The 24,897-nt window shown below is 30.9% G+C and overlaps 1 long non-coding RNA gene across 2 annotated transcripts in view; it reads right to left on the reverse strand.

Annotated features, from left to right (window-relative positions):
- Positions 1–750: 750 nt before the first annotated feature.
- Positions 751–24,897, reverse strand: part of LOC148280900 (uncharacterized) — an 80,625-nt gene continuing 56,478 nt past the window's right edge. For both annotated transcript variants that reach the window (XR_015822475.1, XR_015822474.1), the window contains exon 2: positions 751–1,237. This is a non-coding gene — a long non-coding RNA (uncharacterized LOC148280900). The remainder of the gene's footprint in view (positions 1,238–24,897) is intronic.

Here is a 24,897-nt window from a genome sequence, read left to right on the forward strand (position 1 = left end):
ATCATAGAACAAATTTTGGTTTTCATTCTTCTATACCTAGAATTCTTAAGTCTGCCAACAAACATACCAGTCTTGATTTCTTTGATAAAAAGTTGTCTTCTTTTATACGATCACTGAATCAAATGCAATTATAAACACCTCACTCCCGCTTCCACTCCCACCAGCTCTACCATACCATTGTGTCTTTCTACTTTCTTTTATAATAATTTTACATTAAAATATTAAATAAAAATATTTTTTAAATGCCCATTAGGCGTATATATAAATAAATAATATTACATGTAGTTGAATTATTTGGCTAAATATTTCTTAGGGAGGCTTTGCAATTTTGTATTAAAACTTACATTTTAACTTAGTTTAATGAAATGAATGAAATAACGCTTTAAAGAAATGAAAGATATTTTTTACATAATTCATCACGTTTTAGACTTCTGTTCTTATTAGAAGAAAATACTAGCAGATTAAAAAAAATCATCCAAGATAAGATTGTATGTAACTTATGAATAGATAAATACTATAATTTTATCAGATCTGTTAAAGATATTTGTAATTTATCTCCTGCTTAACTTTTATTTTTTACTTTTATATACATCGACTACTTGTATCTAATGAATTATTATTGGTTGTAATTTTTTTAATAATAAATATAAATGTTCATGAAAGCAGAGAGAGAGGGGAGGAAGGTTAAGCTAGAACTATACCATGTCTTCTCCTTTTTATGTACCTACTTTTTATTTAATTTTAATCATATTTCTTTTTTTTGTATTTTTTTTCCTCTCCTTCAGCATTCATAATAAACTAATGTGGAATCTGTGATTGGCCTTACTTTTTTAAATTGTTTTCTTGTACCTTGATTTTGTTAAAATAACTGTATGATTTCCATAATAAATAAACAAAACGAATTATAATAAAAAATAACGTTAACATTATTTATGGACATTTGAAATGTGTTCGTCTTTTAACCGTAACTATGATTATGTTCTCGACTTTTTTAAATGGTAAAATTATATTCACGCATGTCGTTACGCCCCCACAGATAATTAGGAGTGCCATCTTTGAAATACGATTGAAATTATTAAAGTCAAAAATTACTCGGTAATGTTTGCCTTGTGGCAATACTAGGAAGATTAACCGCTGTAGATCAGGGGTACCAAACTATTGTAGTTACTTAAACCAATAAAAACTTACGTCTCTCTCTGGATTGCATTAATAAGGCAGAATTCTGAATTCAACTCACCTGAAATCAAAGAAAAAACAGTTATTAGTTTAGTGAAAAAATATTATAAACAATGTACTTGCGAAAAGAGGTCACATTTGAACAAAACGTGTTTCACTAACAATCAATACAATCAATTGAAAAATCATTAGGTACTCAGCAATTTTTACCCTGTAATCATAATATTTACATAAAAAAATCAAGTTCAGTTATAGCGATCACATCATTTGATTTTAAATAATATTACAGTAACCTCAAGGGCGCTGTGCAATAAATATCTCAACGCGTCTTGCAGCTACATAGCGCATGGACGGTTGGGATTCTAGTTCCTCGTTTTCAGTTATTATTTGATTTAATAACAGATAAAATATAGATGCTAGATTACAGCATGTCTTGCAGCTACAGAGCGCATGGATGGTATGAAACCAAGCCCCCCCGATTTACATAATTTTAAAATTGAATTTTAGTTTTTCTATTTTTTTTTTTAATCGTTGACAAATAAGAGCTGGATCACATCCTGCAGTTACAGAACGCATAGACGGTTCTAAACTCTATTTATGGATTTTAAGTTTGAAATAATTTGATAGTTTATGACATTTACCTAAACGAACGTCACATTATGATGATGAACAACTACTATCATACCCTCAATTTTAAATCTGGAAATATAATTTATCACTTAAGTTTAGTTGGAATGTAAGTTTAAATATTCAATTGTAAAGCGCCCTTGAAGTGATTTTTTACAAAAATGGCGCTACATAAATCAGCCAAACATTATTATTACATTTCGATCTAATTTATAAGTTATTTATATATACGCCTAATGAGCATTTTTAAGGACATATGTATGCATAGAAAATTATTCTAAAAGAAAGTAGAAAGACACAATGGTATTATACACACTTGGTGGGAGTGGAAGCGGGAGAGGGGTGTTTATAATTGAATTTAATAAGATCTTAAAGTATATTATTGATTGAATCGGCAAAAAATTTGTGGAATGACACAAATAAAACATATAAATAATAAAATTACTTGTTTTTAAACCACTTGAGTTTATTTTGAAGCACTACTAGTTTTGAAAGACAGTACCTTCCATTTGTTAATAATAACAACGGTAGATGGAAGGTACTGAGTCTTCCGAAACTAGTAGTGCTTCAAAATAAACTCAAGTGGTCTGAAAACAAAGTTGTTTACTAATTATATACCTTAAAGTATCTTGATATTTCTAATTGAATAATACTAAACCATGATTTATTTTAAATCAATTTAAACGCTTTATTTATCTGCAAGCTTTGAGTTTTTGTAAAGGTTGTCAATATCTGAGTTGAATTATCATCATTTATCCCAGTAAATTTCAATGGACATCAAATTGTTCTATCTTCGGGCTAATGCATTCATTCAAATTAGGATTAGTCATAACAAAGTGTGTGGGCCCCATATAGCGGGAGTGTGTTCTCAGTTCTCACTGAGAAAACAAGACGGGAAATACCAATTCCAACATGGTGCATTAGCATTTCTCCGTTTCCTTTCATACTAACGTTAAATAAACTGTGGGGGATAAAAAGGGTCACTGCAAACACGTCTTGTTAACCACTTCTTTACCTACAAGACGGAAGATAGAAGGAAGATCAACAATATCTATTTTAAATGATAAAGAAACGCCTGTGGGCTTAAGCAAGCGATATCATGAATCAGACATAATGTAATAAGTATTTGGTTATTGAGTTACCAGGCAGCATGTAAAGTACTTACATGTACAAGAGAAGAGAAACTATAACAATATTAATTTTTCCTTCGTCCTCGTTTTCAAAAACAATTTTTTTTCAACATTTTTCCTGACGAATGATCATTTTTATTCATTTAATGAATAGCAATTTGTAAGACTTTTTTAAACATTACTTTTTTTTTCATTCTAAAATAATTGTATTTTTTCAATTGAAATAATTTTAACAATGTATGAGTCTGTCTAAATGCTTGCAGATTGCCTTTCCCTTCTCAAAAATGTTTTCCCTCTCTGTTGAAATAAATTTAAATAAAATAATTTTATTCTTCCTCGGATCGAGCATTATAATGGAGAGACCGGTTTATAATATTTATTACTAATTTAAGTAAAAAGGCTGAACAGTGCAGTCAATTTTGTAATATAAACAAAAAAAACAAATATTATTTGCATTTATTTGGTTTGGCTCAAAGTTTTAGGTCTTTTGTTTTTTTAAATATATTGTATACAATTATTGTTTTGCCCTTGTTTGTCTTTGCTAAATAGTGTTATGTTCTTTTGGTTCAGTTTCTTGAATTTATGTTTCTTCATGTAACTGTTGATATTGGCTTAGGCCGTATATAAAAAATAAATAAATAAACAATTTAGAAATAATTGATTTATAAAAATCAAACAAAAATCCTAATGATTAAAAGCACAGAAAATAAATTGAAACAAATGGTAAGGAAAGAAAAAAAAATAGGACTCTACCTACTAATCATGTTCTTATAGCGTCTCAACATTATTTTCAGCTAATGCGTGAACAAGGGTTAGTAGATCTAACCTGCAGTGGCTTGAAGAAGCGTATTATTTATTATTGGAGCTTCTCAGACTTGTCAAAGCCAAAACTAAAGGTAATATCAGCTTAAAATAAGGAATAATTGTAGCTTGCAAGAAAAATGTGATGATGAATTCAAATGTAAGGAGATGATAATTTTAAAGATATCTTACATAAAACACATTTACATAATAAAAAGGGTATTATTTTCATTTAAATCACAGATAATGACGACTTGTTTGTCGATACAGACGTCAGCTTTTTAATGTTTATAATATGCAGATGCTACCTAAAGTATTTTACTTTACTAGTCCCTTGTTTATTCAACAAATGGTTTAATTAACGTACTCACCATGTAATTATGTGTATGAAATTAAGACCTCGTGTTGAAACACTACATGACTTCAATAAGTTACATCCTTCAAACATCAGACACAAACAGTTCATCCATCCGTACCTTAGCTCAGTATATAAATAGTGACATCAATAAAGCCGTCATATACATACGTTATCATACATAGGATTCTGCTTTTGAATGTCGCAATATGGCCAATAGCAACATGCAGCGTTACATTTTAATGAGTCGCCATGTCAATCAAAAGTTCCCAGGGAACTCGATACTGTTGCGGTTTTAGCTTAGAACACCGCTGCCACAGAAAATAATCTCCATCTTGGATTTGTTTACATTATAATTCAACGCAATTGTTATATTTTTTATCTCCTCACCGCAGATCCGAACGTGTTTACTAAGTTGGATCATATCGTTTCCGATGTAAAGACATTTCTTGATATTTTGACTGACCACAAGTTTTTGCTTGTGTGTATGAAGACGGATATGCAAAAACAGTAAATTGCGAAGAGTAATATTTTTTATAGTTTTAGGATACCATGAAATGATTTTTAAAAATACTCCTAAAAGTTTTGCGCGGTACCCAGATGATTCTTGAATGAGTAATATGAAGATGCGAAATACATATAAAAAATATGTAGATGTGAGTATATTATTAGACTTGGATTCAAACAATGGCGTTCATCACCAATCGGACATTATTGAGGTGCTTCGTGAATCCGAATCGCTAAATTATCTATGGATAAGTACGCCGTATCAACTGCAGAATGACATAATTTAACAAAACGAAACGTTACTGGAATACAAATACTATCAAGCATGAGCTACATAATTTCGATACTCCTCATTTTGTTAAATTCGTAATTGAAAATAAAATAATAAAATACGTTTCAGTTTAAATTATAAGGAATTAGGCATAACGGCTTAATTAGGTAAAACACGGATTTATTTATGGCCTTGGCAAATATGTATTTTTTTAAATGATACGCGAATACAAATAACTACCCAAAATCCTATGGATACAGAGTAATCAATTATATAATTTTTATTTTTTACCCTTCATGCGCTAAAAGGTGTAAATGGAGAATAAATTTCTTCCTGTCGCGTCGTGTCGCATCGAAAATAAAAATCTTAGATTCTAAGGGCCTAAATTATAAACCTGGTATAAAGTTACATCTAGACATTGTGGTAAAATGAGTATGGGAAAACCATTCTTGTTCTATCACTATAATAATGATGATATTCCCATCCGTATTCTACCACCATTCGTTGGTGTAACTTTATACCAAGTTTGTGAGTAATGCACAATATTTTTATCTTTTACGTGATTACAGAACACCTACATGTGTTTACAATTAAAGTATTGTATATAAGTAAAGATGTTTAAATAAACAATGTTTTGATCAAAACGTCTAAAATAATTCAGTTAAAATTATGTCGAATCCCCGAATGGTAATTTTTTGTCTAGAATGAAAAATTTCAAATATTTTATTTTTTTTCAAAATTACAATACATACATATCTTTTGTGTTCTAATCTCACTATTTTGATAAAATTTTACCACCTTAGCTATAAAAATAAAGTTAATAGCATCGCGAATGAATATTTATATAGTAATAAAACAAGAAAAAGTTCGGAGAGATCGGAAAACGATAAAACTAGGTAAGTTAAATAATATAATATCATAGAACCTAGTCGAAATTCCACGAGTCCCAAGTCCTAAACGGATAATCCATTTTAAGGAAGCAACGAAACGAGGACCGCACAAGGAATAGAAATGAGCGTCGGACCTCTAACTCCCTTCTCTTAATGGTAATTTCTTACCTCACAACCCACACACATACACACATTACTCTTCTCAAATCCTACAACGAAATGTAATAATTAAATCCTGCCAGTTGATCACTTTAAAATAGACGATGACTTTAAATGTGATTATATGTTTTTCTTTTTTTTTTTAAGTTTGCCAATGTAAATTCAAAATGTTGATCAGTCCACATTTAAAATTTCGATACACGCAGGCGTTAATTAAATACTTTTTTTGATATTGCAAATTCAGTTAAATATGTATGGAATATTATCACATAACTGTAACGTTTCACCTCTTCATGCATAGTGACATTATGTGATACCGGGCTAATTTTTATTTTTTTCTGAAGTCCTACAATTTTTTTGAATTGTTATTAATGCATAATGGTATCATATGATTCCTCTCAGAACATTTGAAAAAAAATAACTAAATGGCGTTTGTAGCAAAATTTTCTGGGAGGATTAATTTTGTTTGACAAGTGGAACGGTTTTGTGTATTTCAGTGTGAATTTAAGTAGAAAATCACGAAAAAATGTAATGATCGATTTTATTGTTTATTAATCTAAAGTTACTAGTAAACGAACAAAAAAAAATATTTTATCAAATTGTTGCATTGCATGCATTGTAAAATACCGTAATATTAATGTTTTTTACTCATAATTTATAACGTGATATACGTGTAAGCATTGAGATGATTTTACCAAAATATCACAATTACTATAACCTCACAGTAAAAAACCTCTAAGAAATAAAAAAAAAAATATTTTGACGTATCAATTTTTGTCGGTTTAACACAAACACATATTTTTTTTAAAAGTAATAATTGATCGTTTATCGCGTCAACATTGAATTTCTCAAGTTATAATTTTCCCATTTTGCCATGTCTTTTATACCCCGTGTTTTTTTAAGAACTACTTCCGTATTTTATGCGATCGGTGGAACTTTTTCTATCCCCAGTATGTGGTCAAGACGTATGGACCAGATAGAGTTCCGCCCTTGACCGAACGTAGTTGGGCGGACGGGAACAGAATATCAAACAAAAAACGCTTCGAGTATTTTTTATCACTTTCCTGCGGCAGACGCAGGCTGTTCCACGCTCAGAGTAAATAGAAGCAAAAGCATGTTTTGTGTTTTGATTGTGAAGAATAGGCGAAGTTGAACGTGGAGTTATGCTTTATGTGTTCGCTCGGTACAGGTTCCTTCAACCAATTCTTAACCGCAACACTTGATGTGGTTCTGGGGAAGAAATAATATGGATAATGTGTTTTTAAATGAGGTTGTTTTTTTTCTTACGATTTTTCAGACATTGATTATTCGTATAGTTTATTGATGATAAGATTATTTGAAATTCGAATGAAAATCATTCGACGTCTTGTTAGTTCTTTGAGCTAAGAAAAACCGAAAAATACTACGTGTTTCATTTCGATAATTTCATAAACTATCTGAAATAAGTTATTTTACAAAATCGTTTAAATTTAATGAATGTTTAATTTATTGAGTATGTTAATTGGAATCGTTTTCATAGTGATATATATATATATATATTTTAAATTATTTTTTGTTTGCTCCAACAGGTCAAGAGACCCAATCACAGAGGTTAATAACGGCAAAGAACACCAAAGAGGCTTGAAAAATCACATTATCATCTTATGTGTTCTCATCGGGAATTGAATCCGGAACCTTCGCGCGTGAATAAAGTATCTTAACCACTACACCACGGAAGCCGCTTATATACAAATGTATTTGAGACATCTGTATTTGGGAAAATACATGTGAAAGATAATCTATTCTTAGGTCAGCATTTGATTCAAACTGAGGAAAACTTGTCGAAATCCGGCGCTGGCCAAAAACTAGGTTCGGAGATCGTGCTTTTGCTGTTGCCGGCCCCTCTGCCTGGAACCAATTGCCTTCACGCTTGCAAATCATCGATAGTCCCAGTCGGTTCAGATCTCAATTGAATCGTCACTTCTTTTGTTTATCATATCCTCAATTTTAAAATAAAAAAATATAATATATATTCTTAGTTTAATTAAGTTTACATATAAAATTTTAAAAGCCCTTGAGGTGAATTTTCACAAAAATGGCGTTATTAAAATCAGTCGAATACTAATATTATCATTTAATATAAAAACAAATATATCCCATCAATATGCATCAAGGTAATACGTCTTTCTTTAGTATTCAGACATTGCTTGCAATATCTTCATTGGTAATAGTTTCAACAACGTCAACGGTTAAATCGTTTTAGGTTTGTTTGATACTTTCATGTCTACGTGTTTATATTTGTCATCTCCATATTTCAATAAAAAATGAAACTGTGTAGTTTATATCGCTTAGTCAGTGTTATCCCGAAAATAAAAACAGCACTTTAACTACTCTCGCATAACTAATTGTATACATAAATGAAAAACCCTGCAATAATGATTTTAGTACAATTTATAACCGAGAAGGTTTTTGCAGGCTCAAAAACAATATGGGTCAAAAAAATGCTGAGTGTTTCTAAAATTACACAAAACAATTTGAAATTTCCCCCCCATAATGGCTGAAATACTTTACAAGAGACGCGAACGATTATTCACATGCACGGCCCGGTCCTTTCCTCGGACGCCAAACAAAGCATTAATCAAGCAAAAAGGGCGGGAAAATGAGAAAATCGTTAGCCTCTTCTTGGACCTCTAGCGTGGAGAGCTCGGGTCACCATTAAGTGTCAAGAACAATACCTAGCGGGTCCCATTTCACCGAGGAGCCGAATGGAGGACAGCCCCTGGACGGACCCGAAAAGGACTCCAGCCAAGGGTCACCCCGTACAAGTGCTCCTAAAAGGACCTCTGCTCTCCGCCTCCGGGCGAAGAGAACGTCAACCGATATCATGAACAGAGATGTCTTAAAAAATGTTTAGTACAAACGAAATATATTATATGAGCAAGCGTTACATAACAATGCCCGTTTTCCATCCAAACACATTCAAATATTTCGCTCTACTTTTTACATGGATAATTTTAAAATAACTGTTATTTACTGTTTAATGTGAAAAACACAAACATCGACATTTTGCCGGAGGAATAGATTGTTAATTTGGAATTTAAAGAAGGAATACAGAACGGTAAGAAATTACACAATAAATCGGCTTTCTGTTACTATTATTGAATTTGTAAGTAAAATCTTACAATTTAGCGTAGAGAATTTGGATTTGTGAACAGAATATTGATACTATGTAACCATAGACTAATGGATCATAATATTTCTTTCAAAGCGATAGTTAAAAGACCAAGGTACTTTCAATCTCAATAAAATGTGTTATTCCATCGGAAAAATTGTTATTGCTTAACAAAAACTCGGATTGATAAACGAACCAAATAATTAATTATTGCCTAAAGTCTGTTCATTATTACAAGAATTTCCAAATAAACAAACCAGCCGCATGATACCCGACGCAGAATAGCTTATTTCACTCATATCATCTTAATCTAAACGGCACGATAAAATTATACATTGACATTTACTAGATTAGTTGGTACATATTTCAATTTGATAATATTTATATTTTTTGTTTTTGTTTTATAAAACTCCATAGTTAATGACTTTAGTAAAAACGTCAATTAAAACGCCTCGTTCAATAAGTTAATTATTTGAAAAAATAATAATATAGGCGTTCTTATAATCTACCCACATATTTCAGTATTGGTGACCATTTTTAACGAGTTGTAAATAACTCACTTTTAGAAGAAAAAAAATCAAGTTGTGTAAAGTGGAGTTTGAATCTCAGACCTCTGATCCGTAAGTCCGCAACACTAGCCACGGGACAACAACCCGATTCAAATAATATACTTAAACTTGGCAAAAGAGATTTAATTGATAATTTTATCAAAATCATTATTTAAATTTACCGAGTACTCTCAGGTAAAAATCCTACAAAAGGAAATCGACTGGAGATTAGTCGGTCGCATGGTGTACTGGGTATGGTTTTTGCCAGGCATTTAATAAGTTTATTATATAAATAAAACACGAGTGATACTTTAATCCACAAATTTGGAATATCCAGTGACCGGTTTCATCGCTTTCGCGACATCTTCGAGACTGGTATCTTTATTAAAAAGTTAAATGTATTTATACAGAACAGAGGTAAGGATACATAATTCAAAGTTATATGTAAGTAAATTAAATAAAGTTATTTTTATCTTAAGGATCATTATCGACAAATTTTCTATGGGTTAACTAATGAATGGATATAATGTTGTTTTAATGAGTTTAAGTATTTTATTTTATTGTTATACTTAAATTATACTTAAACTTTTATTTTATTTTATTGTTATACTTAAATTATACTTAAACTCATTAAAACAACATTATATCCATTCATTAGTTAACCCATAGAAAATTTGTCGATAATGATCCTTAAGATAAAAATAACTTTATTTAATTTACTTACATATAACTTTGAATTATGTATCCTTACCTCTGTTCTGTATAAATACATTTAACTTTTTAATAAAGATACCAGTCTCGAAGATGTCGCGAAAGCGATGAAACCGGTCACTGGATATTCCAAATTTGTGGATTAAAGTATCACTCGTGTTTTATTTATATAATAAATTACAATGAACTTCCATCAAGAATTTTCGCTTACAAACTTAAATTTAATAAGTTAATTATTGTTGAACAATAAATATGGATCCACCGTATTTTTTAATTTTATCTTATTATTATTTTCATGCTTGTATTTTATCATGCCGTGTAGATTTTTGAAGTGGTGTGAAATAATTTTTTGAACAGCTTTCAAGATATTTTTTTTTAAAGTTGGCGGAAAACAACACCCTTATTTATTTATTTAACTTTTTGTACATAATGTTATTTGTACATTGGCGGGCTCATTGCCAAATGGCAATTTCTTCCAACCAACCAATTAAATAAAAGTTTTATTTTTATAATTCAAGTCACAGAACATATTCAATAGAAAAAAAGATTAAAAAGCTAAATATATATAAAAATAGAAAGAAACGTTTTTGTTTATAAATTACCTTAAATCAAAACTATTACTCAATGGGAAAAATGAAAAAAGAGGAAAGAGGAAAAAGGAAAGGAGGAGAAAGGAATTGATCTAAAAAAAATAGTGTTGTTTTCTTATTGAAATCATATTCCATTATTGCGTAGGTATAAGGTACAAATTAATTCCGTTATGTTAAACTTTCCTTCGCAAAACTAGGGGTCTAGAGGGTCCTGGAAATTTCTAGAAATATGGATGAGTTAGGTTTACTCGAATATCCCATTACGGATGTTCCCAATATGTAACAACACCACTTCAATGTTTGGGTCAGATCTTATTTAGGTTTCAAACAACATGAAGACCCTTGCTTATAACGTCATTCTCAAAAGTGGTCTTCAAAACCGGATTGAATTACATCATACATTTTTATTTCAAACAGGAATCTAACGGAGCACATTGAAAAAAAATACATAAAGTTGAATTAACATAAAAATATCAATAAAAGATCTTCTTCTTTTCTCAAATTGGTTCTATTTAAATGATATTTATATTGCAAATAATGTTTCGTGAGCATCAAGTTGTGCGATCAATGGCTATTGCCCATGGGTCTGTACCTAAAAGTTTTACTCTAAAATTATTGTCTCTCTTAAAATAACTTTCAACAGGTAACTGTTTCGTAAATTTAATGACATTGATTAATTACATTATAATATTGAAGGTTCATTTTACTTTATTTATGTAATACATCCTTTTATTTGTGACCAAAAATACATTAATAGGTATTAAAAATTGTGGTCATGGATTTCATTTGCAAGTAATTTCCAAATGATTATAAGTTTAGTTTTGAAACAAAAGATTAACAAATCAGGAAACAATAAATCTGTGATTTTATTATCATAATAATTACTGTGGATAATTTGTGTAGCGCCATATTTGTGAAAATTACCTCAAAGACGCTGTACAATAATTATCCCAACACGTTTTGCAGGACGGTTGGGTTTCCAGTTCCTCGTTTCCAATAATAATAAAGGTGATTTCAAACTAAAATAAAAAACTCACTATTCATAGATGGGCTTTTTTCACTGTTTATAAAAAAAATGCAATTTTTACGTTTATATTTCATGGAAATTTTACAAAACTTGGTTTGCGTAAACACTAGGTATATTAATTGTAGCAAATAACATAACAATATAATTTTGGCCCTTTTATTTTTTGTTTTGTATAACATCTTGTAAAAAAAGACATGAATTTTATTGTTATGGTATTTGTTACAATCAACATAGTATAAAATTTCCGCAAACCAAGTTTTGTAAAATATCCATTGAAAATAAACGTAAAAATGGTATTTTTTTATAAAAAAATATAAAAGCGCCATCTTTGAATGATAAGTTTCATATTTTCGTTCAGAATCACCTAAATATCAGATAACAGATATGTGCTTGATTACAGCATGTCTTGCAGTTACAGAGCGTATAGACGGTTTTTTTTTTTACGTAAACGGCATAAATTTTTAACAAAATTATTTTTTTAAAAATAATAATAAATTAATAAAAAACAAAAAATTATAAAATTGCATAACTATAACAAAGTAAGAAGTAGGTAAATACATATAAGCAACCAAAAATATTTAAGAAATAAATACATACGAAACCTTTACCCTATTTATGTTATTTAAAATAGAATTTTGGTTTATCTAATTATTTTTTGAAATCGTTTACAAATAAGAGCTGGATTACAACACGTCCTGCAGCTACAGAGCGCATGGGCAGTTTGAATTCTAAACCCTATTCATGAATTTGAAGTTTGACATAAGTTGATAGTTTATTAATTAATTATGGATAACTTATATAGCGCCATTTTCGTAATAAAATACCTCAAGGGCGCTTTACATGGTGATTCTATTGTTAAGTTAATTTTCACGAACGTCTTAAGGTGTCTCCGAAACGCCTTTCTTTCTTTTTTTCTTCGATCCGTCAGCGCTTAGAATCTTCTTGGTTTATCCTCGATCACTGGACTACGCAGTTTTTATCAGGTTATGGTAAATTCAATCAAAAATTATTTGTTTTGAATATTGTTGACTCCCCTTCGTGCTGCTGCGGATATCCTGACCAATATTCTGAACACATGAGCAAATTTTGAAATTTCTGTATTTAATGACCATTTTTTATTTTTAAAATGGCATTTTTACATTAATGCAATTTTCTGATAAAATTGTTACTCGCATTAAGCTAAATTAATGACGGATCAAAGTCGTTATTAGAAAAGGTCGCGTACAGTATTTAAGGTTACGCATTTAAATTTTTACCTCACTCATCAATGCACAACATTATTATTGTATAAATGGACCTTTGATCTAAAATGAACGCACAATATAAATATGTATTAAGATATTTAAATATTGGCACGTTGGAAAAATATTATTTTACTAAAAGCGGTACGAATACTTAACTGTTATAAATTGTTACCCTTTTAGAGCAATATTTGTTTTATTTATGCTTGGTTGCAACATCACTGAAGTTGTTTTTGAACTGAAGGGTCAGTTTGCTTTTTAATAATCAATGTATCGAATAATTGTTCAAGCAAGTTTTAGGTTCAAATTCCTATTGAATACAAATACCGATACGATATTAATTATGTACGTATAAGGTACTTCAAGGCACCCGTTCTTTACGGTTAATTGAGTATTCTGGGAGGGTTTCATAAATATCTAACCATTTATTTATATTTTGATAGGAATTTAGGTACCTACAGTGCTTGCTTTATTTTTTATACATTTCTGCAGAGAATACCTAGAGTAGCTTTAGCAATAACATTATTATCATGTGCGTCACATTAGCAAAGTAAAGTAAAATAAATATTATACTCGTATTTCTAGAATAAACCTTAATTAATTACACAGTTAAACAATCCAAGAAATTAACATTTTCAGTCTCTGTGATAAATATTTATTTATCAGAGAGAGTTTCGGAAGCTGTCACAACATATAAAGTTCATAGAATTTAGATAAACAGTTAGCAATAATGAGATAAGAATTATCATTTAAATACCCTAAATTTGTTAGTAATCTCACTTAATAATATAATTTTCATAGCTGGAAGGGCACAAATACATAGATATACGAAGATAACACCTTTTTTTAAATATACGTATGATACATACCTACGCATTAGGGTGAGCCGATTTTTTTCCTAATTTTGAAATGAAAGGGGTCTTAAAAGTTACCTTTTGGATTACTCGGAATGCAAAAAATAATAAAAGATGTTTGATACTACTTTTGGCCCTCAACCAGAGCTTAAAATTTTCGAAAAACTCAATTTTTTGCGCTAATCTGGCAGTCATTTTGTATTCAACAAAGAAAATCAGTCCAATTAAATTTAATAATGTGAATTAAACCTTATTACATAAGTATCTCAGGGCGTGAGTTGCACTTTGTTTTGTAATAAATGGGTACCATTGTTTTAATGAGCCATTGTTTTCGTCAATATTAGCCAGGCGCTCAACGGAATCAGTTCCGCGGAGTATATTTTTTTTGCATTTCGGTAGTTTTAAAACGTGTTTGAATTCGTAATATCTTTACGAACATTTTTTTTTTATCAATATAGATAATTAACAAAACATTCAGAGAGTTCCCTCGGTTGAGGGCCAAAATTAATGTGATCCAAAATGCAACTTTTTAGACTCCTTTCACTTTGATGTATAAAAAAATAAATAACAACATACATCATCAGCCCTACTATGCATGTATATTCACATTGAAAAAGTTCAATAAAAAAATACTCTCAACCACTTTAACAAAGGCACAGAAGACAGAGTCAATTTTAAGATTTCAGTTGTAAAACAGTTTATATACGAGTACCTAAATAAGTGTCAATAGACAAAACTAAAGTACATGAAAAAAGGAAACCTGGATTTGTTATATGTCTAACATTTTATGTAATTTATCCTTTTGAGGGGACTAACTAAGCTTCCTGTTTTAATCAAAGCACTTGACCACAAATCCATTGCTAGAAAAACAATTGAGATTACCACATCAGGTCAAAAATAAAAATAACCACACTTGACACCTCCGTATCACATTAAAATGCCTACTACTCGAGTAGATCTAGGCGAAGCTAGGCAATGATATTCCTTTCACGTTCCGATACACGAGAAGCCTGTCGGCTATGACAGAAAGACTGAAGCAACCGTCAAAAACAGGAGGAGTAATCTAAATAATGTTATTTGATACAAACAGATCACCTTGATACTCAATCCGATTGATTTTTATAAATATAACGCGCCATTCAAGAAATATGTCACAGTAAATTTACGTCGAAAAAAAGTAATATTCACTGAATATAATATTTAATGAATGTAGAATATCTACGAATAAAAAGACCTGCAAAAAAGACGAAATAATGATATATTCGTACAAAGGAACAATATTGTAATATACGGTTTAGTGGTTCGAATATATAAAAGTTTATTTGATTTTACCAAAAGGAATACATATCACCGAAATAAATTCAAATAAAATACTCAAATGTTACCATTCTGTTCACATTGAACAGAGCTCGTAAAAAGTTTTTCAGAGCAACAACTCTCTCTACCGCGTGCCGCTAGAGTCGGAGGCTCCTACCTCCGCTCGCGAATTTAAGGCCGAAGGCGTCTTTCTGTAAAGTGTTTTCCTTCCCTGTATCCTGGGAAATGGGGGAACCCACGGAGACTATCCCCGCGGAGTTCGCTCCATCGATTAGCATGCGAAATAAAAACATCCTCGAGACGAAATTTTATTCCTTTCGCCGATGCTTTGCCCCGAACCGAACGGGAGCGATTCGAACATAATCCTAAATATAAATTCACACTCCGAGATGCAAAGGAGGCAGAGATATGGAAGGATGTAGGAAGCCTTACGGGGAGGAGGTATACGAGATGGTTACGTTTCAATTGGGGAATTTTTGGCTAGCAACGAAAAGCGGATCTTGAAATATTACGGAATATTTCAATAGTACGTTACAAATTGCTTTCAAGCGGTGTTTTTGCGTCTACAGAACAATATTTTCTACAAAACACGATTCTTTCGAGACAGCTCTATAACATAACATATTTATGCATTTCTCATTCTGGAGATGGAATAAAAAAATAATAAAATGTAACAATCAGAAATTTTTACTGAATATTGTATTTATGTATTTAATTATACGATTTGCCCAAGGGGCATTTACAAAAACTGTACAGGTAAGTAGAACACAGTAATAATTTCAAAAATAAACAACGCGATATGATTTTTTTCAATGACATGTAGAAACCAAAAAAGGATGCAGCAATTCAAACTCGAAACTAAAACTTTGCGTAAAAAAAATTAATTTGTTTCATTTTATTTATTTATTCAGATATTTAAAACATTACAGAAAGAAGACCAAATTCATTCTAAATACAAAAAAAAGGTCACAAATTACAGTTAGTTATGTCATTAAAATAATATAACAAAATGTAAAAAGAAAAATTAAAAGTTAGAGAGTGGTTTCCTAAGGGAAGGCCCACTGTCGTGAAATATGTCGACATCCGAGGTGATGCGATTTAGCAGCAATATTATTGTAGTAACATTAATAGCTAAGCCAGCAACCAGAGTTCCAAATTTGGTGATAGAGCTTTTGCAATAGCCAGACCTTTAGCGTGGAATGCCTTACCTTCAGAACTACGAAATTGTGCAACAGAATCGCTTTTTAGAAAAAAAGTAAAAACTCATTTATTTGTGAAATCGTTTCCTGATTTGAAAAGTGCTACTGCTTAAAAGGAATACAAACATAATACATATGTGTATGAGTAATTTATAAAATTATGTGTGTAAGTGAAGAGTAATTAAGAGTAAGCTGGTAGAATTAAGTATAATGTACAGCGCCCTTAAAGTGATTATTCACGAAAACGGCGCTATAAAAATTGTCAAAATTTATTATTATTTTAAGCAATACAATACGAATTGAAAAAAAAGACAACGGTGACCAAATAATAAAAATGTTAAAATTAAAAAGCAAGTTGTAAATATTTGTAGAAAAATCAAAAAAAGGCACTAACAAATTAGTATTTAAAATGAATAATAAAATTTAATTACAGTAAGTGAATAAGATAATAATATATATAGGTATGGTATACACGTTCAAAATATTATACGGTAAAACATTGGTATTACGAGTATAATAGTATTAAAACCATTATAAAACTTCTTCATAAAAACATAGCTAATCCGGAATCTTGTAAACGTCTCAATACTATTTTGAATCTTTGGACATCATACTCAGAATATGAAGCCCAAGAGTCACCGAATGGAACAAATACGAGGGCGACGCCCGATTTTCAATGCGTTAGTCTGAGATAGATATATGGGATACGAAATAACTGACGAAATGAATGCACGACATGCTAATGAGTATTGAAATTGCCACATAAAACGTCGACAAACATATTTTATGCATTAACTACTGCACAATATGTAATCTTATTAGGAAGAACTTTTTTGAAACGAAACAATGTTCGTGATTTTCAAAACATTAATTATATTTCTTTATTTCAGTATTTTTACTTCAGGATCTAGATAAATAGTATACAATTTATTTGAGAAATAATTTGATTCGAGCCAAGCTTAATTTATACTCACTTGTCATTTCCTTGTAGGGGAATCGAGGGGGTTAATATTATTTTATATCAACCCTCATTTTAGTTTTATCTCGTCTCCGAGAGTGTGGGGAAATTTCTGTATCTTTAATGGTAAGACGAAGAGAAAATATTTGCAAACACGAGTAATATTAGACTTTGGTTTATTCCGATAAAAATAGCAATATTAATGGATGGCTTTTATAGCGCTATTTTCGCACACTCCCCCAATGATACATGTTTTATAAAATATCTAGATAGTAGGTGATTAATGTTATGGTGTTTTTATAACTAAAATGTTTTTTCAATATCATAAAATATAACTGCAAACATATAATTCCTTACTCAAAAAGATAAAACTTCCGAACAAAAGTAAATTATGGATAAGAAACAATGCAGAATGCACAAAAACACGAATAATAAAAAAAAAATCTATTGAAATAATCAGTTCACAATGGAGTCCTTGTGCCGACCTTTGTGTATGAAAGTGAAAATAAGGATGAAAGTAGGCTAAATTCTGTAAAACTGCGATCTTTTAGAGGAATGTGTGATAAAACTATGAACTATGGGTGGACAAATATTAAGATTCGTACATTGTATAAGGCTCAGAAGCGTTATAGAAAAAAATTAAGAAAGGAGTTTTACGTTGGTTTGGACATGCAGAGCGAACGGAGAGCGAAACAACGGTTAAAATAATTTACGATGCGAATGTTGATAGATGCAGAAATCGAGGAAGACTGAACAAGACATGGCATGACCAAATTCAAGAAATATTTGAAAATGGACTCGTCAAGAGTTAGAATAATCGGCGGGCGTGCATGAGATGTATGAATGTAGAGAAAGTAAATTGGTATGCAAAGACAGAGTGATATGGCGTTCTGCGGCGTGATTCTTTGTTTTGTTTAGATTCTTATATCTCTTTATTTGGTTTGGGATCATGTAATGTAACTTGAATTGTTTTTTATTATTATTTATTTTCATTTAAACACATAAAAATAATTAAGTAGTTAAATTTTTAAAAATATACTTACAGTACATAAATTATATTCATTGGTTCTACCACAATCCACAATGTTTACACTTTTCCCAATACCGAAAATAGATTTCAATATATTATCGCGGGAATAGCCACTCCACTGGTTAATAAACACGTTTCAGAGTGTACTGTACAAATAATGGTTTCTTTAATTACATGAAATTTCAATAAATATAAAAAAGTCAAGAGGCACAATTAAACACGGTAAATAATAATCATAAGTAAACACAAATTTGACAAGAAAATGTTGTGAAAGCATTCCCTAAAACAGTTTTAAAGACGGAGAGTCTTCGATTTTGCATTTTTTTATTTATTAATAAAAGAGTTAAACCGCTTATGAAATGTGAATGAAATTTAATTTAATTCTACTACTTTAATTTCCTTTTTCGTAGCGACTTTGAAAAATCGTATTGAATACATAATGACGGAAATTGTAATTCTAACCTAACCTGACCTTACCTACACTTCTTACATTTATTATAACTATATTACAATCACACAAACTGTAGCACAAACTGTGTTACTTCTCTTAAATAAGTTAATTTTTTTTTTTTTATTTCTAATGAAATTATTATCAATATTTTTCACCAATGTCCCGATTATATAGCATTGATTACTCGATACAGGATCTGGAGGTTTTTGGTGTTAGTCTTTTTAGATTTAAAATATCACTAAGTTAGACCAGATATTGTCTTGAGGTAGGTATTATTATTTTAATTTTTAATTTTAGTATTTTATTTCAGTTGTATTATTATACACTATTATATATTTTTAAAAAAGAAATTAGTTTACTGTTGTTAAATGGACTGAAAAAGTCCGTAAATATAATAAATGAGGCATTTGGAAATAATAATTAACACTACTGACTTATAACTTCTATCCATACAAAGTTACCTATAATTTAATATTAATTTATTTTGTGGAAAATAATATCGTCGTCATATAATTTTCACTTTGCCAGATCAGATGTCTTCTAAATCCGCCGGTGAATTAATTAATGATTACACCCTAACCATAATGTGCCAAAAGTCCGTATCTCGGGGGTTCTACAGCTTAATTCCTTTTGTCACATAGGGAATCGTCTGAATTCCCTGATTATATTTCCCATTAGACAAAAGTGGTTGGGACACATTCGCCATCTGTCGTACTGAGGAAAAGATTTCATAAATAATGAGCAATTTGATACAGAGCGTCGCTGGCAATCAATCAAGCAGGTGAATCCTTAATGAAGATGATTTGGTTTGGCATAAACCTGCCTTCAAAGTTTTCAAAGAACCAGCATATAAGTAACGCGATAAATAATATGGGAATGAATCATATGAAGGGATTTATTTATAAACCTGGACAAAGTTACACCTAGACATAGTGGCAGAAAAAGGATGAGAATACCATCCATATTGTAGTGGTAGAATAAGAATGGTATTGCCATTATAATTTTACCACTATACATTGGCGTAACTTTATACCAGATTTATAAGTAAGGCCAGGAATGATTTTAAGATTTAAAAAGAGAGTTGTACAGTGATACATTATTTTTAATAAAGAATAACGATCTTATTCATTCTTACTATCAATACCATGTACAAATAACGGAAACTAATTTATATATTGGGTGTTAATATATTAAGTTGTATCCGTTTTTTCCAAATTTTAAAAATTAACACCAAAAACAAAAATAATTGTAAAAGTTACGTCATTCAAAAGAAAATTTTCTGTTGTACAAGATGTTATGTTTACTTTTGAGTTACATGTATTATTTTATTTTATTACAAGCTTTCAAAACGGAATGTCAAGTGGACGAAAGTGAGCATTTTTGACACCCTTTTTCACGGTTTATTAGTAATAATGATATTTATCAGATTGTAGTGATTATTATTATGGATAACTTATATAGCGCCATTTTCGTAATAAAATACCTCAAGGGCGCTTTACAAAGTGATTCTATTGTTAAATGAATTTAATTGAAGCTAAAAAAATTTGTAATTTAATTAAAACAATTTATTTTGTTGTCACGTGCTACGGATTTATTCAAATGATTTAGGTATATACCTTAATATTGGTTAATGATACTTATTGTTTAACTAGATTGTATTGACAAAGTCATATTTTTTTTTTACTATATTAGGGTCATGCAAAAAAAAACATATTATTGCAAGGAATGAGATATTGTTTTTAATGCGTCACAAACAGAAAACCGTTGCATTCATTGCGTATAAATTTAATTTGATAAAGGTAAAGTCAGATAAGTTAAAATTGTCATCCCGTTTAAAATGCTGTATTTTAAAATACATGATTTTAAAAAGAAAAACCCAATATTATATTGCCAAGTCAAGCAAATAAATAAGGCACCAAACACAAAGACACAAATTATCTCGTCATTTCAGTAGTTATCTGGGATGCGATTGTGTGGCGAAGAGCTTACACACGATTGTCACAAGATAACGAAATTCTTCCTTGTCACGCTACCCAACCACTGTTTACCAAAACATTTAGTCGTAATCGCCACAACATCTACGAATCCTTTCGTCAGCCCGTCATAAATGGTTTCTGAACACGTTACAAATGCGTCAATTAGGAGTGCCCCTTGATATCATGGTATCCTGGTGATTGCTTCTGGGGACTAAACTAACCCTAATACTGGAGAATGACTTGCATCTTACAGACGAGGAAAGTAGTGCCTGTTACTGACCGCGCAGGGGTGGAAGTTGATGGATGACGCCAAAAACGTCATTGTCACAGATACAGCAAATAGGGGCGAAATGGGGACGTTTGATTATTACATGACGTCCCATCCGTCATCTGAGGGACAAAAAACTATCAGTTTCACGCCTATTAAGCTTTGGCTGAACCTCTTACAGTTTTGTATGGTTGAAATGATGCATTTTTTTCTATACCGATTTTATATGTGTATCGTTCTCTACAGGTTTCATTAAGTGTTATCATTTAGCGTTAAAAATAAACGTTTTTTTAATCTTTATTCTTGGTTATCTCGCCTAATGTAATATTTTTAGTAAATACAGTTTACAAATGAGCATTACCGTCTTTTGCGGACGATAAGAAGCATCGAACCATAAGACTCCCCCTTTTTTTTTCAATGTTTAGAAACACTTAGACATTTTTTTAAATTCCAACTAAAGAAAACAAATATTGTTAATTAATTTGAATTCCAAAAGCCCATAAAAAGCATCTTCTATTGTATAATATACGTGTGTATCCAGGTGGATGATGAATACAGCTCTGTTTTTGAAATAGAACCAGAAGTCTAGACAAGTGTTTTTGACTCGATGACTGGTCTCAGGTAAAAGTACTAAATAAGTGGAAATCGAATTGAAATAAATGTCCCTTGTTGTGTAGAGGTTGACGCGTTTACCTACCATTCTAAATGTCCTGAATTTGATTCCTGACAGGGTGGATATGGAACATTGATTTCAAAGTATTTTTTCAACAGAAATATTTCACGGTTCCTAGACTGGCACCTGAAGCGTTAGACTGATTACCTCACTGAACTATGCTGCGTTTATTTTATAAATGCAGTGACCTATGCATGATTTAATGTAAAATGATGATAATGTAAAATGTAAAGTAAAATTATTGTTTATGTAGGTAAAGTGTGAATAATCGATGCAATTTATAAAAACCTGCTGACGAGTTGTATGTATGCAACTCAGCAGGACTTTAATTTAAGACTATTTTGTAAATATTTACCTATACCTTGCTTGTAGCGAGTACAACAGGCTACCGGAGTCCTATAGAACGTCAATAAATAACTGTATTCATTTAAAAAATTACTACTTGAGGAGGTACGTGGAGGGTGAAATTTAGTTTTAAGTTCTTTTTTCCCTTAAATATTTCTTTCTTTCAATATGTAAATATAACAATTTTATTTTTAATTTTTATTATGGATTGTTTAAAGGATGGCAAGCGGATGTATAATTTTTATCATATATTTGCTTTCTATCTTATTTCAGTTTTTATGTACATATTATTACTTGTTACTTTATTACTATTTGTTGCTATATTATTGTTGTTAACATACCTATGTGTGAATATTTTTCTGTCCCAAAATGAGTTTGTTGTAACTCCTGGGAGTACAAAAAAAAAATTAGTATGATTTAATAAATAAAAAAATAAAAAAAATGAATATTTAAAAAATAAAATAAAAAAAACATATCGGGAATCGAACCCGAGACCTCTTGCATGGTAAGCAAATGCGCTGACCACAACACTACGTGGCCGATAACGATTACGCAGAAATAAATTACTTAATATTTTTATTTTTTTTAAATCACTGGCCATTTTCGTATTCAGTAAAACAAGACATAAAATTCTACACCTAGATGACGGGTGATTGAACTAAATGTATGGTGACGCGCAGAAATACAAGGGGCCGGCGGGGACAAAAAAATAGGCAAACTCTGATACAAGACTGCATTAAAATCAATTCGCAACATCCCTCTTTGCGGCACGGGGCGATAATACACGATAAAGTTCGTAATCCATTTTTTCCAGACAATGCTCTTGCTACCGTGTTTTGATTGATTACCGATTTTTCTACCAAATAACCCATCCCCTGGGGTATTTGCTCTGCGCTGATCGCACAGCGCAAACGACGTATGCAGCATACACCCTCTGAAGGGTGATGATTTCAATGGATATTGCATCGGGTAACATCATTTGGGGTGGCGAAGAAACACGTTTAATTTTTGGTTTTTGATGAAATGCATGTCAAACAAAATATCACAAAGCGCTGAAATAAAATTTTTGGAGCAATTTTCGGAATAAGAGGATTGCTAATTTTAACTCACTGAGTTGAGTCTTTAATTCGTTTAGTAATGCAAAAAAATGAGATTAGATATAAAATTATTATATAAATATAGGAATAAAAACATTCTTATTATTTGAAAGGAAAAATAAAAAATACTAAAAAGATTTTCATTCAACGTAAAATTTGTTATTATATGTTGAGTAGAGAAATTTTGCGATAATATTTGTTAAATGGCCATTTATTTCATGAAAAATTAAATAGATTCGGTAAAAATCCGCCTCAAAGTGAAGTGGTTGGCGTGTTCGTCTACCATGCTTAAGGCCCCGAATTCGCTTCCTGGGAGAGTTCAGATAAAATATTTATTTATGCACAATGTGGTTTTACACCACAATATTTCATTGTTCTTTGACTGCAAAATGCAGCGTAAGACTTATCACCTATCTTTACGTAACAAATGGTTGAGACACGTTGTATTTAATGTTCCAATTCAGTGCTCCGTGCACCATTGGGAAAAGATTAGGAAATTATTGTGTGGTCGACAATTTTATTAAAAATTTTAACTAACTGATCATAACGTTGCCTCTTGCTGTGTTGGCTAGGGGTGAGATATCCTACATATACCCCCCTACACACATCAAACAACTTTCATATATTTTGAAATCGATAAAAAAGAGAATAAATAGGTAAATTTCATAAAATAAATTGGCAGTTTAAATACTGTTTTTTTTTTTTAATAATCGTTTTTTGTATGTAACTAATAGCGGATAAAGACTTTTTTCTTCTTTTATTTTTGTAATTGAAGGTTTTACTTTTATTTCAATGGTTCTCATACACATTTCTCAACAAATATTATGTTGTTTTTATTAATTTAATTATTACTTACCATGTTTACACAAACCTGTGTTATTTTTGTAAAAGCCGCGTGAGCCTATTGTAAATTATATCTGGTTGTTTTTAAAACCAAATGAACATAAGTATTATTAACTTCCTTAATAACTTGTGAAGATACAAATATAATACTTGAGCGAGTAACTTGTTATTTGCTCAGCAACTAATGAATGCATTATTTGTTATATCTAAACTTCCTAAGTCCCCGGCCAAATTCACGCAACTCTGGAGAGCGTCAGTTAAAATAACGTCTCCCGTTTAACTATCGATCTCCAAAGTTGGCAATTGAAATGGGTTCATTAGGCCACAGACATAAATCGACATCGGCGGCGGTTCTGGCGGTGTTTACCGTAACAGCTTTCGCTTACTTTTATGGGTTATTCCACCAGTAAACTGTACCTCACCCTGTAGACATTACTTAGCCAACTGTCGCGATTCATTAAGGGAGAAATCAGACTTGGAGCCTACAGTGGAGCCTAACTTTGGGGGCGCCTTCGTAGCTACAGCCTTCATGGGCTTATTAAGAAAACTTATACATTAATTTAATAAGAGTGGATAAGAAATTGATATGACATACGACAGGTACCCTGAAGATTATTTTGGAACGCCGCGCCGCCCAGTTTCCATCCTATCTGTTAGTTGATTAGTAATATTTTCTTAATCCTTCTTCAAATCGCAAATTAA

The sequence above is a fragment of the Micrasema longulum genome, unplaced genomic scaffold (genome assembly GCF_059751315.1).
Source record: "Micrasema longulum isolate JH-2025_06_02 unplaced genomic scaffold, ASM5975131v1 h1tg000514l, whole genome shotgun sequence".
NCBI classification, from domain to species: Eukaryota; Metazoa; Arthropoda; class Insecta; order Trichoptera; family Brachycentridae; genus Micrasema; species Micrasema longulum.